The sequence below is a fragment of the Tympanuchus pallidicinctus genome, unplaced genomic scaffold, assembly GCF_026119805.1.
Source record: "Tympanuchus pallidicinctus isolate F22 unplaced genomic scaffold, pur_lepc_1.0 scaffold19, whole genome shotgun sequence".
Lineage (NCBI taxonomy): Eukaryota > Metazoa > Chordata > Aves > Galliformes > Phasianidae > Tympanuchus > Tympanuchus pallidicinctus.
Genome location: NW_026294710.1, coordinates 10,642,409 through 10,656,051, shown reverse-complemented (window position 1 = coordinate 10,656,051; position 13,643 = coordinate 10,642,409). Strand labels below are relative to the sequence as shown.

At 45.5% G+C, this 13,643-nt stretch overlaps 1 protein-coding gene across 6 annotated transcripts in view; it reads right to left on the bottom strand.

The window, feature by feature from the left end:
- The window catches only part of FRMD4A (FERM domain containing 4A), a 351,201-nt gene that overhangs the window by 138,281 nt on the left and 199,277 nt on the right, over nucleotides 1-13,643 (bottom strand). The window contains exon 1 of one of the 6 annotated variants that reach the window (XM_052681196.1): nucleotides 945-1,061. The exons of the other annotated variants lie outside the window; for them this stretch is intronic. The gene's annotated coding sequence lies outside the window, so the exon portion shown is untranslated. Of the gene's footprint in view, nucleotides 1-944; nucleotides 1,062-13,643 lie in introns of those variants that run through there. 6 annotated transcript variants of the gene reach the window in all.

Genomic DNA, 13,643 nt, shown 5'->3' with positions numbered 1-13,643 from the left:
GGATGGAGACACCCCAGTGTGCAACGGCAGCAACAGAGCTGAGATCCAACCTCTCCATAGTGCTGCCGCGTGTGGAGCGCAGGCACCACACCTCCTTCCTGGCGGAAAGGGAGAGTGGTGCCGAGGTTTTGTTCAGGATGAGGTTTCAAAACCCCAAACCGAAGCAGTGAGATGGGGGGGTTGGTTTCCCCGTGACCTGGTTTGCCTGAGAGAGGAGATCTGCCCACTCACTCCCGCATCTGCGTGTGCTCCATTGCTAAACCGCTGCCAGGTTATTATTAGAAACAATTGTCTCTCCTGGAAATTCTACACAGAGCCTTGAAACAACTTTTCTCATGCCCTCCCCAGCAGTGAGCACGGTAACAATGAGGCTGAGGAGCCCTCCTTCCACGGAGCGTGTCTGCAAGGCGTGCAGATACACCCAGACGGGCACAGTGCAGAAATACAGCCATTTATTTGTCTTTTCTAACCCCGGATCTGCAGCAACTTTTCTGCTCCGATTTAGCACAAGGGAAGGGAAAAACGTGTTGGGGGCTCTACCCCTCGTGAAGCCCCCACCTCAGTGCTAAACTTGCTGCAGCCATTTGGAAAGGGAAGGAGCAGTCCATCTTAGCAGGGACAAGCATCCAGATCTGTGGGGGGGGAAACCGCACACCAACCCTTCTCCCCCACACCCTCTGCCCCTAAAAACCAGAACCCCAGAAACCTGGTTGCCCAGCTTTTCCCGGTTACCAAATTCAAGGCTGATTTATTTTTATTATTATTTTTTTAATTGGTGGGAGGAACGGAGAAGGAAATCAAAGGGCAGAGCATTTCTCTCCGTTTCAGATAAATGGAGGGAGGGGGCGTGGAGCCGCTCACACACTGCGGCTTGGGCTTCCCTGTGGGGTTGGGGCTGGAAGGGAACCCCGGGGCCTCCCTGCTGCAGACAAAGACCCCGTTACCTTCTTCCGTCCCTCGGCGGCTCCTCAGCTCCGCTCCGGGGCTGAGAGCATCCCGATGCGGCAGCGTTGGAGGCCGCGGTGCTATCGCCTCGCATCCATCTCTCGCACCTCCTCGGCAGCTCCACGGCCCTTCCTCTCTTCCCCGCTGCCCTCCACAGGGTCCCCGGCCTCCCTAGGAATGGGGCGGTACGCAACTGCTTCTCCCCATGCTCCGCTCTGTGACGCTGCAGACCGCTTTCCCCTTCCTTTCCCCGCTTGCCAGCCTCCGGCACCCGGTTCCTGCACAGCCGCCACCGCGCTGCGAGGCTGGAGTGGGAGAGGAGGGAGGAGGAGGAGGAGGAGGAGGAGGGGGAGGAAGGAGGAGGAAGGCGGGAGGAGGGCAGCAAGCAGCAGTTGGCGCTGGGTCATGTGAAGCAGATGAACCCGGCTTGGGCCTGCCGACATCTGGGCTCCCCCTCGCTTCTGGGAGGAGGAGGAGGATGGCAGGATGGAGGGTGGAAGGATGGAGGGGTGGAGGGTGGAAGGATGGAGGGTGGAAGGATGGAGGGGTGGAGGGTGGAAGGATGGAGGGTGGAAGGATGGAGGGATGCAGGGATGGAAGGATGCAGGTGTAAAGATGAGAGGATAGTGGGATGAAGGAATGGAAGGGAGTGGGGGTGATAGTTTTCACCCTCTCAAACCCACATATGGACACCTTGCGTGGATAATGGGGGGAAGATGCTCTGAATGCACACATAGCACTGGCTGGGGGGAAGAGGAGGGTAGTGAGGGATCGGGATGCAACAGAGTGGGCAGACAGTGCAGCCCTGGGGCAGCGGCATCCACTGTCTGCCACAGATTCCTCCCTGCACCCTCAGCTGGCAGAGGATGCAGCTGTGATGGGATGCAGCAGTAGAGGATGCTATCTGGCAGTAAAGCATTTGTACAGACAGCACTAGCAATGGCAAGGATTTGGCTATTTATTAATTATGTCACTCACAGAATCATTAAGCTTGGAAGAGACTTCTAATATCATCTAGTCCAAACGTCCACTCACCCCCCACCATGCCCACTAACAATGTCCCTCAGTGCCACATATATATGTTTCTTGAACACCTCCATGGATAGTGATTCCCCCACCTCCCTGGGCAGCCTGTGCCAATACCTCACCACTCTTCTTGAGAATAAGTTTTTCCACATATTCAGCAGGACCTTCTCCTGATACAACTTAAAGCTGTTACCTCTTGTTCCAATCAAAAAGGGCAATGCATGTTTGCCTCCAGGTAAGGAAAAACGTGCTGTTTATCTGATTCAGACAAGTACACCAAGAAGCAATCACACCGCAATGTGTATGGCTCTGTCTTGTTGTCACCACTTTGCTTTTCCATGAGAGCTTTCTTTCTGAATCTGGGGTTGCTCCCAAGAGGTAAAAACCTGAGGATGCCACTGTGCCATGTTTAGGCACAGACTGGCCAGAAATTGGTTTGCTGTGGGAGGAGAGGTTGGAAGGGAAGTCCTTTCCTTCATTTGTTCTTAGTCAAGGAGAAATAGAATTTTTCCTCTTTGCTCTCTAGGAAGGAAAAACAGCCACTTTCCCAGAGTGGTGGTGGGCAGGGCTGGGAGTCTGGGGTTGTTCCTGGATTTGATCTGCTGTCACACCAAAAGCAAAGACCATGTCAAGAGACAATGCAAGCCCTGACATCTGCTCTTCTGCAACACATCTGGGGAGCTGCAAAGGGGTTTTGGGTGCAGTAGTCAAAAACTTTAACATCAACACAATTCTCTCCCCTTTCTTTAAGGACACAGACATAAAATGGAGCCACAAATGCAACCACAGACAGGCTCTCCTGTCCAACTCACTCCACCCAAGAGCTGGCTTTGGTTAAAGGGCTAAATATAGAGGTAGCTCTGGCTGCTGATGGTTAAGAGCAAGTGGTTGAGGTGGCCCAGCTCTGCCCTGAAGGCCATCTAAGGTCAGGACACAGTGGCAGGAGGCAGCAGAGATACTCATCTCTGCCCCAGGAAAAGCAAAGGGAGTATTGCAAAGGTAAAGCTGTGTCCTGTTGGGGACTGGCTGTTCAGCTCAGATCATGAATGCTGTTTGGGACCAGCAATGAAAAATCTCATTCTCAGGCTGTTTCTCACTAAAATAGGAGGGAAAGTTGCTTTAAAGGAGTGCTCACCATGCAGATGCCTGCTTGTTGTTTCAGTACAGGAATATACCAAAGCCACAGGCTTCACCCTTGGGATAGGAAGAACCTTCACATAGCAAAGCCCCAAGGTGATTTCCCCACCTGTCACCGAATGGCACACACTGTCCCTCCCTAACCCATTTTCCCCTGGCAGGTTCTGCCTCCAAACCCAGAGTGGAGATGGGATGTGATATAGTGTTATCCAGCTGGTGGTAGAAGAGCCCACCTGGAGGATGTAAGTAACAGCAAGAGATTGGAAGCCTCTAATTGGAAACTAATTTGCTTCATGCATAGCGTAAAAAGATGGAAAGCAAGGCTTGCTCTGCCCAGAGCTTCAATTTTCATCTTTCTGTGCACGTGTAGGGAGTTTCATTAAACTTGGCTTGGAATTACAGGTTCCCAGCAAGAGTTCAGCCTCTCCCTTCGGCACTAAGCCTAGATAAACAGGCATGAGTTTTGGACAAGTCTGGAGGCAGCTACAGAGAATCCTTCTCATGCCTTCTCAAGAGCTAGTTTTCTGGTGGGGTTGTCTACTGGAGGTACACAAAGTGATCCCACTACACTCAAAATGCATCTGTGTGATTCCAATGGATCCTCCAATAGCTTTGGGGCATTGGCACCAATAAGGAAGGACGTGGGTCATGGCCCAATTTTGCATTTGCTTAATCCTCTAATTCATGATGAAATATTTGTAATAAAAATGAATTACTGTTCTGAGTAAAGATAGTATTCTATGGGTCTAGCAAGGAGCCTGGAAATGTTTGTTACAACATAGAAGAATAATAGAGCATTGTTTCTATCAAGAGTCTATCGCAAAAATGAAACTAGACAGAGTTGTTTGCTCTCAGAATAGGACAAGAAACTCTCTCTGGATCTTCACTTAGGTTCATTGTGCACCTTCCCAGAAACACCCCATCCAGATCTGGGCTAATTCCTTAGTTGTAAGGAGTTTCCCCAAGCTACAAGGGCAGCAGGGTGGAAGAGAGGTGAAGGATGTAGACCAACACCTGCAGACATTTGTTTGTGTCTATAAGTAGAGAGAAACTGAAACTCTCAGAGCAGATGGAGACCTCAAAACCCACCCCAGCCTCATTAAAGCCTGCAGGTTGGCTGCACTGCAGTGTGGAGGCAACACCTTGTGCTATCCAGAGTTTGCTCTCTCTTTAGCCCTCTCCCGGACACATGCTGCAGTTCAGATTTCCTCAACAGTATCTTTTCAGGAAAAAATAACAACAGCACACACACACACACACACACACACACACACACACAGCATTCGCCTCCTCTCAACATCTTAGCTATAATTCAGCAGCATCAGTGAGAGTGCTTTTCTTCAAGGAGCTTCTGTAATTTCACAAGGTCTCTGGATCTGTCAATACCCAAACAGTACAACCCAGTAACAAACATTTAGTCTGGAGGTAGCAGAGCTGCTGTCATTGCAGTGATTAGAAGCAGGCGATAGCTGCATCTCTTTCAAGCTGCTTTGTATCGTGGCAAGACCCAAAGAGACAACAGTAACCCAAATATTTAACTTTCATATACACAGAGGGAAGCCTCCAGCAACCAGATGCCTATGTGCCAAAATAACAACACGCTGATCCCTTTTGTTGGTTCCTGATAACAAAGCAAGGAACAAACACCATGGCCTTGTGCTGAAGAACCACTGTTGACAATTCACTTCCACTCTACTTAGCAAAGATTAAAGTACTGAAATGTTTTACAGAGAAACAGAAAACATGATGATAGGATTATGGTGCCTTCAAAATGTGTGAGCTGTTACATGAACATTTCTTGCGTTTTCAGAAAAGCTTAATGAATATTGTCTATCCTTGAACTGCATTAATTAGCACTAACGAGTTGGAGGAGATGTCATGTCATGAAGTAATATTCACACTAAGACAGTGATTTGCATCCATAAGCAGTGCAGCGCTCCAGAGAAGTCAGTTTATTCCCCCGTATGGTGCATCAGAGACCCATGGAAGTTGAGAAGGATGCTTTCAAAGAACATTTAGGACATGCTGAAGGTATCTAACTGCCAGCCGCCTGTGGGAGGTGTTTGAGGGTCTAACTCCCTTGCATAACTTGTACTTTTTGAGTGGCAGCAAAAGGTTGGAAAACCTCCAAAACTTAAAAACAGTATGATCTTAGAGAATCATCGAATCATTAAGGTTGGAAAAGACCACAAAGAGGATCCAGTCCAACCACCCACCCACCCCACCATGCCCACTAACCCTCAGTGTGTCCCCCAGTGCCACATCTACACATTTCTTGAACACCTCCAGGGACTGCACCACCTCCTTGGGCAGCCTGTGCCAGTGCCTCACCACCCTTTCTGAGAAGTTTTTTCTGATACTCAACCTGAACCTCCCCTGGCACAACTTAAGGCCATTCCCTCTGGTCCTGTGGCTATTTCCTAGAAGAAAAAATCATCTCCTCACTACAACTTCCTTTCAGAGTGCTGTAGAGAGTGATAAGGTCTCACCTGAGCCTCCTCTTGTCCAGACCGAACAATCTCAGTTCCCTCAAATGCTCCCCACAAGATTTGTGTCCCAGATCTTTCACAGCTTTGTTTCCCTTCTCTGGCCTCAGCATCTTTCTTGTAGTGAAGGGCCCAAAACTGAACACAGTACTGAGGTGCGGCCTCCATGCAACAAATGTCTCAATTCTAGGAAGCAGAAGCTGGACTGATGCAACCCAGCCATTTCCCCAAGCCACCAGGCAGCTCTTTTCCACTTCTACAGACCACAGCCAGTGAGAGAGATGAAGAGCTGTCAGTTCCACTGCTGAATCTGTCCCCATCACCTCATTTTTCTTCCAGGATGAGCTATGTCCTTGAGATAGCTTATGCTGACAACTTTGGAAACCAGGTTGAAACCACAGTGGAACTCATTCAGAAATGCAAAATGCCATCACTCAGCAGCAAGACTTGACTCATAGCTGGAAGAGCAATAACAACTGTCATGGCATAGCACACTTCAAACTGGAATATCTCCAAATTTGCTGTGTGGAGCATGAGTTGTTTCTAATTAAGCCTTCCACTGAACTGCTTCACTTCTGAGATGAACTGTGGGTGTTATTTCCCACTGCCATGCTTTCATTAATTTCCAGGACAATCCCTTAAGTAATTGGGGCACAAAGGGAGGGGGGGAGTGGGAGAAACAGGAATTTAGCTTTGGACAAAATAAGCCTTTGGGGCATCTGATTAATTTTCTCACAGGCTTAAAGGATCTCTGAGAGCTGAAGAGGGAAGAAGGCAGACCTCGCCATTCCCAAAGAGTCAGTGCAATAAATCCCCATTCATTAGGTGAAGAAAGTGCATGCTGGGAGGACTCTGAGCTATTAGATAGCTCAGACGAAGCTGAGCTGGTCTATTTATAAAATTTGGTCTTTACAAGGCAATCAAAATGGATGGTGGGTCACAAATCCTGTCTGCCGCCTGCAGCTCCAGCCTGGGGCTGAGAGAGGGACACAAGTCACATGTAGGTCATTCGTGTCCCAGTTAGCTCAGGGTAATCCTGGCATCCCAGAGACCAAACAAAGTGAGCAGCTGAAGTGTGCATAAGGGAATAAAGACGACCTCCTTCTTCTGGGTTATTCAGGCCTTTCTGGGGTGACACCAGGGAAAAGAGTAGTTCTTGTGGTCCCCTCTTTACAGGCCATGAGCTTGGACAAGACAGAAGGAAATCTTCCACATGGAAAGTGCTGGGAGCCATCCATGTTCTTGCAGAAGGAATAGAGAGGATGGGGGTTTCCCCTCTGTGATAGGAACTCCTTCACACCAAAGCTCCTCTGGGGTGGAGGAGACAGAGTATGTCCATTTTCACCTGAAATGGCCTGGAAGCAGAGCAATACAGGAAGTGATAGGGGGCCTCTTCTGCCACTAAAAAGGGCTGCATGCTGGTAGGTGAGGAGGCCTCACCCCCAGGGAGAAGAGCAGGGGCTATTGGAGAAGATGGATAGTGGAGGCATGGAGGAAAGCCAGAAACCAGTCACGTCATTGGCAGCTGAGAACTGGAGAGATGCTCTCAGACAACCGACATGGTGCAGAAAGAAATGAAATGCATGTAATACAAGGAAATCTCATTCCTACAAAGGCAAGTGGGCGACTTCCATCTGTGCAAGGGAAAACACTGAGTAAATGGCAAATAACAGAGAACAAGGCTGAAAAAAAAGAAAGTTCTCCCCACCCTTTCCTCAGGTGTCACATCTAGTAAGCAATTGGGGGAGCCATCCAGGAACCTGCTAAGGTGACAAAAGGCAGCAAAGGTGATTGTGAAGAACGCAAAATGAATCAGCTGAGCTCTCTGGGCCCAGCAGCATTCCTCCTGTTAAGTAAAATCTACACGTAGCTCCTGGATGAGGCTGCATAATAAAGCATTTCCTTTTGCATCAAAAAGAAAAGCAAACTAATTCTTCTTTCATATGGCTTTTTATTTTGCATGGTTTCAGATAAGAATATTTTTGTAGTTTTACACTGCCTTCTACTGTAGATCACAAAACTTACACTGGTTGGGAAAGCCTTATATTTCTAAGGGTGACACATTTTGCACAAGTCGTGAGAGCATTCACAAATGACACTGATATAACTATTGATAACTTTTGCTAAATACGTTAAAAAATATATGCATCAAAAGCCACTTAGGCAATGCTTTCAATTACAGCAATTATAAAAGGCTCATGACTGTTTCAAATGCCCTGAGAAGAATTTCAGCCTCTCTACTTTCTCATGTGAAAATATTTTTCCAAACAGACATACTCAAAAAAAGGGATCAATAGTAAAGAGACACAGCCAATGGCAATCTTGGCAATAGAAACAAAATGTTCTGCAACCTCACTTGCCAATTCCTGTTACTTTTCAGGTATATTTTTCTGTTTCTTAAAATATTTTTCTCTCCTCCATTGCTTGCCCTCAAAACAATGCAAGGGAAAGCTCATTATCATAGGTAATTATTTTTGTAGCCAAAGCTGCTGTAGGTGCTAGCGGGGGGTAGCTTCATTTCAGATGCAGGTATGGTTTTTAAGGTAACCTTTTCTCCTTACTGAAAGTTTTCCCTGCCTCTGAGGCAAGATCATTACCTAGGCTGAACAGATGGGAAAATGGAGCCATAGAGAGATCACTTTACCTGGGTAAGATCCCACAGAAAAATGGAGAGAGATCTGGGAATAAATCACATACCTTGTGACACCAAAGCCTTTGTGCAAACCTTTCTTCTTCCCCCAGCTAATGAATCAGAGATTAACAAAGGCTGCTCCATTTCTGACAGTTTAATCAGTGATTTCTACTTTACACTTTGGTTTGCTTTGGCTTTTTTAATCTTTATGAGGCAATCCTTGCAAAGAGAGGAAGTAAACAAAATAAATCTAGGAGCAAGGGAGTCATCGTGTCATAAAAGTGCAATGAACAGATTTAATTTGCCAGAAAATATTTATCTGACCAATAGTATTTGCATTTAGGCCCAGTCAATTGCTTCAATAGCAAGCACCCAAATTACATTTAATATGAAAACATTTAAAATGGACTGAGCATCTTCTAAATAAACATAGCAACAGTCATAATGGCGCTCTGCTAGTGCCAAAGGCACTACAAATCAGTGTTACTTGATTTATTGTTTAACTCGAGTCTAATTGCTGTGTATCTGATGTCTCTGGGAGAGATGGCTCATCTGAACGCAATTTCCTTTTCATTACCAAAGCACACCAGAAATAAAATCCAGCTCTTCCAATACCCTGTCCAGGGCAGTCACCACAAGACTATTAACCCTCAGCTAAGGATATTGAAGAGCTCGATTAATTCACTCCGTAAATGTTGCTCATTTCCCCTCCATAGGCAGTGGCCTGTTTCTGAGAGCCCTGTGATCTGCACAGTTGGCTCCAAGCAAGGTCTTTGCAAAGCCTAGCAGTGGCTGCACAGGTCCATGGAGACTCCAGCCGTGAAGGGGCAGGAGACACTGAAAATGGCCTGTTGATGGACTGAGCAGTCCTTGCTGCCTGGCTATTATTTGGAAAAGGGGAGCCTTGGATTTCAGTGCCTGCTTTGAGAACATTCTGTTTGTAGAATCATAGAATCATAGACCATCTCGAGTTGGAAGGGACCCACAAGGATCATTGAGTCCCACCCCCAGCTCCACACAATACCACTCAAAATACAAATCCTACATCTGAAAGCACTGTCCAAACACTTCTTGACTTGGGGCCATGCCCACATGCCTACTCCATGACCACTGCCCTCTGGTGAAGAACCTTTTCTCAATACCCAAAGGTGTTAGGAGGCATCTGTCTGCAGGCAGCACGCTGTTTCCAAAAAATCAGCATTAAACATCCAGTCCTCACTTTGGCCAACCTAACTCAGAGCTAGAATTTGCAGGCAAATTGTTGGAATTACCCTGAAGCACTTCTTCACCATGACCACCTTCTCTTCCAGAAGCAAAGAGCACGAGGGATTTTATCTCTGAAGAGTGGTTAATGCCATTAGCTGCTCATCTATCAGCAAAAACCCTGCTTAGCAGCCTTTGTAATTTCTGCAGCTCTGTAATGCCACTGCAGTATTTGGGCTATGGCAAACTAGGTGCATGTTTTTAGTATGGAGAAGGATGGGTTTATGATGACGTCTGTTCTCTTCCACCCATTCTGCGATGTTTTGCCTCTCATTATCCCACTGTCCTCATCTATAACCTGAGTTTGATCACAACAAACTTCCCTGTCTCTTGGGAGAACTGTGAATTGTAACTCATTAAACCTTGAGAAGTTAATACAGATTTCAGCATAACTCATAACTCAACACTTTCTAAGCCGATACTTTTTACAATGAATCACGGGGATTGCTTTATTTAGAAAATGGGAATTTAAAAAAAAAAATCAGATTAGCTATAGTGGCATATACCACTGGTCAGACAGGATATATGGCAATTAAGATACGCAACAAACTGAGTAATGTTTGTTTATTTTGGCTTTGCAGGAATGCTATGACGGTGACTGCAATCTTTATTTATAAGACTTTGAGTACATTTAAAGCATTTTCAGATTAAGTGTGTTAGGAAGGTTATTATTGCAACAAGTCAGTAGGCTTACATGAAATTCATGTTGGTTAGATGCATATTTTTGGGCACAGGAAGTCAGTGGAACTTGATGACCTTTAAGGTCTTTTGCAACCTAAGCCATTCTACGATTCTATGGTTCTATGACCATCGCTTGGTCATAAACCAAGTCTATGACCATCCACTGGACACATAGGCAGAATGAAGTCACCCATCCCTAGTAAGAGAGGCAGTGATGCTATTTCCCCAGAAATGCTAATTTTCCCACTGCCCAGCTCACTTGCAGTCACTTCTTCCTCTCCTCCTCCTTCCAGAGGCAGATGCCTTTCTGCGGTAACAGTGACCTTACACAGGAGTGCCAAATCTCATGATAGATGACGTTTGTCTGGAAACCTGCTCTTCTGGACTGATTCCAGTAAGTGTAGGAGAACAGAGTCCAACACTATACCTTTTTATTAATTTCATTATTGTAAGGCAGTCTTGTTCTTTCTGAGACTTACCACTTTTAAAAATGGAGCTTGCTTTCTTGGTTAGAGTTAAGAGAGTAGTTTGACACATTGGCTTATATTTTTTACTGTCTGCTATGAACACTTGCATATGGAAGACCTAATCCTAGCCCATTTTGCAATACTAGCAATCACTTTTCATATTCATTCACTTGTTTGTGGTTCATAAAAGAGTATTGTGCTTGGTGGGTTCAGAAAGTTCAGCTGCCAGCTTCACGTGAAGTGAGGACTGAAATAAATGGGAACTAAATGAGAGGAAAATGGACAAAGCCAGTAGTTAAAAGATGACAAGTCCTATGCAGAGAGAAAAAAAAGAAAGTTAATTAAAGTTCTCTTTGAATAATTTGCCTGGAAACACAAAATGAAATGCTGATCTGGGTGGTCTTGTTTCAAAGGAATTAGAGGAAAGATGTTTGCTTTGTGGCATTCCTAGGGTATAGGCAGAAGTTTTTTCCTGTCCCATGCGGGACTAAGGGGTCAAGTGTGGAAACAAACGCTGAGAGGCAGGGAGGTGGGCAGAGAACAAGAAAAATGATGCCTATAAAACTGATCCTAGAAATTAGCAGAGCTGACATTAACAAAAAGGGTGAGTACTTAATGAGTTATGTGTTGCTGATGATGGCTGAGCACAGTATAAAAGTCTCTTTACCAGCACTGGGATTTCACTTGTAAAGCACCATTCCAAACCACTCCAGCAACTTAATGCAGTTGCAATGCTGGTCAATTAATGGGATCAACGGGAGGACAGGATGAACATGCTTGGGGCACTACTCATAATGGGGCTTCAGTCACCCAGCCAGAAACAAGCAGAGAGGAAGTGATGACTCCATCGTCATGCACATCTCAAAGACTGAGTCCCACTGAATTAAAAATGTAGACTAAAACTGTGCCCAAATCCCAAGACAAGCCTTGACCAATGCAGGGCCAAGGAAGCAGGGGCTGCTGCTGCTGCTGGGACAGTCTGGCCTCTTTTCAATCCACTTGGACTGAACTGTGAGGACATTTTCATTAACAAAATGGTACTTTTTTTCTTGCTCTGAAAAATAATTGAAATGGAAAATTCTCCCACTGCCTCCCAATGTCCTATTTGTACACATATTTTCCCCTAAGTTGTAATCACCATTTTCCCCCTTCTCCCTTTTCATAGCTATCATTATCATTACTGGAATTATTGCTGTATAAACACTGTCTTTCCATGTGAAATGATGAAGTTACAGTTTCACTCCTAGATGGCAGTATAAATTATTACATAGGCCACCCTATAATCTCTGGTCATGTAGTACAGCATAATAATTGATTCTCAAGTCACTAAAGCTAACTAACCTGACCGTAAATCTAATTCTTGAGCAGTGTTTGCTATTAAAAAGTCAACATCTACAATAGTTACTACACTGCAATTATGGAGAAAATGCTGTTTTATGTTAGGCTCGAGGCAGGGAATAACTGTAGTTTCTCTTGAGACCTCGAATGTGATCGTTGGTGGTGAATGGAGATGTTTTTCCATAGGTGATCACATAGGCTGTTTCTCAATACACTCAAACCCAGAGTCTTACACCAACGGTGCTCCTATCCTACACACAGCCACCAAAGCTAGGCTGCATCCTTCCATCCGCACATGGCCAAAATCAGTAAATCCTGGTTTACACAGATTTGGAATTTGAGCTGGTGCAGACCTCTGTGGCTTCGTTAAAGTGTGAAGATTGCACTTATATACTCCATGAAAACTTACACCTTTCTGCTCCCACTTGAGGAGTGGAGTCAAGAAATCCTATAGCTGCTGTATTCAGGCCTTGTGGTTAGATCCTACCCCCAAAAATGAAGATATTTCATACCATATCACTAAGTTTTTAATTTTCAAGGCTGAATAGCAGCATACACATGATCTGTGATTGATGCTTTGTAGCTGTAGAGCAGTTAGGGGAGCACACAGCAGCCACTATGTTGTTCTTCAACTACAACCACAACGGAGAAGCTTTGGGCATCAGAACTTGGCTGGTTTCTGCCCTGGCACCAGAGCTACGATAAGGCTGCAAGGCTCTGAGATCCGCACAAGCAGAATGGCAAATGTTAAGCTCAGTCTGCTTTTATCAGGGGAGGAAAGAGCAATCTTTTATTTCAATAGCAGGTTTGCAAGTATCTCAAGTGGGGCTGTGCAAAAGATTTGGAGGGAAATCTGGAAATCTCTAGAAATTTCACTAGAAGTTCCTTTTCCTGCTGATTTCCCCTCCAAAAGAATAAGCAAGGCCAATCCATAGGAAATACCCCATTTCCCCCTCACCCTTTTACTCCCCCTAAACAAAATCCTTAAACTGCTGGGCAGTTGAAGACGTTTTGCTGCTTGTGACAAAGAGAGATGAGAAGCTGCCACCTGTTTCAATGCAACACCAACTTTATATTTCTGTTACGCTGGCAAAAACAACTGATTTCCACAAAACCAAGTGACTAGACACAAAATGACATAAACTATGGCAAATGATTGTAAATGTCATTTTTATGCACTCCTTGGCAGAAAGAGCAAATAATAATCACAATAAAAACACTCAGAAGGAACGATTCATTTGACCCTGCAGTTGAATGCTAATGAACGCACAAGTCAAAGCTGGCAGCCTGTTGGCTGCTAGCACAGCATGGGCACGCTTCAGCTGTGTCCCCCAAAGCAGGCACTTCAAAATTAGCCTAATATGCCAAAGAGGAAAGGAAGGGAAAAAAAAAAGAGGGGAAAGAATGGTGCAATAGAAGAAAGCCACATGTAAGGGAATCGTTTTTTTAATGAGTCCGTTTAGTGGTGACTCGGTTGTGTGGCTGTTCATAGATCACTGTGCTAACAAGGTGCCTGTATGTTACGTGATGCTTTATTTATACTGAACAACAGAAATCCTAAAATGTGTGAAAAATAAAAACAAGCAGCTGCGGTGCCTTGAGAATAGCAGCAGGAGATGGAAAGCAGTGCTGTCCCCTGGGCAGTGCTGGGGCTTTAGCAGGCTCCTT